Below are 2310 nucleotides of genomic sequence, written 5' to 3' on the forward strand. Positions count from 1 at the left end.
AAATGGTAGTAAAGAAGTACGATCAGTCATTAATAGGATAAAAGTAACGTAATAGACACTTTCATAGAAAACTGAATCCATGTATCACAATCAGTCCATCCATTCACTTATATATACATATGCTCTGAATGGTGGATTGAAATTAATTCCTGTAAAATCAATAAACATATTAACTAGTAAACACTAGTGGGCTCTTATGTAAAAATAATACATCAGAGCATTGTATCTGGGTAGAAAATGAGTAGAAGAGTACAATTGATCTGAATGAGGCCTTAATATCTAAGCAATACATTTTACCTCTTGAGAAACTGAGAAAGATTCACTTTATATCAAGTTACAAATGTGTAAAAGTAACAAAAAACAAAGAATTAACTTGTAGATAGTAAAACAAAGAGACACATTAACATTGAATGATTTATTGTAATATCCATAATAAATATCCATTTAAATCGTCCTGACAGCTCATATTCTCCTCACTCATAGACTTTAATCCTGTTAGCTCTTTTGTTGCCCTTTCATTGTAAAGCAATGCTTCTGTGCTGCTATGTTTACTTATTTTTTTAATATATATACACACATATATGAGAGAGATAGAGAGAGATAGACAGACAACCAGATAGCATATCTTCTACTTTTCCTGTCATGGATATTTATTTCACTTTTGTGAGTTATTTGGAAAAACTTTAACAGTATACAAACTCTACAAGACAATATTGCACAGCTTTCCCACTGTTTTCTTAACGGCATCTTTTACATCTTTGTTCCTCAAGCTATAGATTAAGGGATTCAACATAGGGATAACCTGGGTGTAAAAGACAGAAATCACTTTATCAGTGTCAAAGGAGTGAATGGACATTGGCTGCAAATACATAAATATCAAAGTCCCATAGAAGATAATGACTACTGTCAGATGGGACCCACATGTAGAGAAAGCCTTTCTTTTGCCCTCAGCTGAGTTCATCTTGAGAATAGCTGTAAGGATGAATAGATAGGACACAATGACTACCAGAAGAGAAGAAAGCAAATTAAAAGCTGACAAGATTAAAACTATCACTTCAATTTCATGTGTGTTTGAGCAGGCCAAGGTTAACAAGGGGAGACCATCACAGTAGAAATGACTGATGACATTGGGACCACAGAAGGACAAAGTGAAAATCTTTATGGTAAGTAGAAGTGATACAATTATACCATAGAGATAGGGAATGGTGACTAGTATCCAACATACTCTTTGTGACATAATGACAGTGTAGAGGAGTGGTTTACAGATGGCAACATACCGGTCATAAGACATTGCAGAGAGAATAAAAAATTCACTAACAATGAATATATTAAAGAAAGACAACTGGATAGCACAAGAATAAAAAGATATTGTATTTTGATCCACAAGAAAATTTCTTAACATTTTGGGTCCACAGCAGTTGAATAACCAAGATCTGTAGTAGCAAGGTGTCTGAGAAAGAAGTACATGGGTGTTTGCAGCCTGGAATCCACCATGGTGAGAATGATCATGCCCAAGTTGCCAACCAATGAGATTAGGTAGATGATGAGGAACAGTCCAAATAATGGTTCTTTCAGCTCTGGGCGGTCAGTGATGCCCATAAGAATGAAGTCAGTCACCACTGTGAGGTTGTGGGTCTGCATTCTAGCTCATCAGAAAGTCTTTTCTGAATAAAGGCACCAATGTCATCAGCAGTTTCCAAATGTATATAGTGGTTTTATTTGGCAAACTGATATAAATGATATATATATATATAATAAAATATTTGAATATCAGTCCATCTGTACAAAAAAAGACATAAATTCATAAGCTCATTTCTTCGTTTTTTAATAATTTAATTTACCAAAAAGAACATAAACTGTCACCTTCATCTCATGATTATAACAAAACAATGACGAGGCTTATGACAAATTGTCAAATATGTAAACATATATAGCTCAAAATCTTAAAATTAAAAAGCCAATAAACCTCGATGGAAAGACTCATGTGGAGATATAAATGTATTACAAATGTGAAAAGCAAAATAAATTGTTAAAATTGTAGATTATGGAGTGTCACATACTTGGATAAAAATTATCTTTTATTTTTTATACAATTATTGTTACATTTATACATTTAAAAATTATATTTTTATACTACACGATATTCATGCCAATTATACAGACATCTACTGAGAGTTTGCAAAAATTTAGCCAACTCTAATTACATGTGTAGGTATGTAGAATCCTAACATCTATAGATAAAACAGCTAGAGTTATCATAACATTTGTCAGTGTATTTTATATATGTATTAATGAGAAAATTGTAGCACA

At 32.5% G+C, this 2310-nt stretch overlaps 1 pseudogene; it reads right to left on the bottom strand.

The window, feature by feature from the left end:
• Window positions 1-700: 700 nt before the first annotated feature.
• LOC114685627 lies at window positions 701-1641 on the bottom strand (annotated as a pseudogene).
• Window positions 1642-2310: the final 669 nt, after the last annotated feature.

This window comes from Peromyscus leucopus, chromosome 4 (genome assembly GCF_004664715.2).
Source record: "Peromyscus leucopus breed LL Stock chromosome 4, UCI_PerLeu_2.1, whole genome shotgun sequence".
Lineage (NCBI taxonomy): Eukaryota > Metazoa > Chordata > Mammalia > Rodentia > Cricetidae > Peromyscus > Peromyscus leucopus.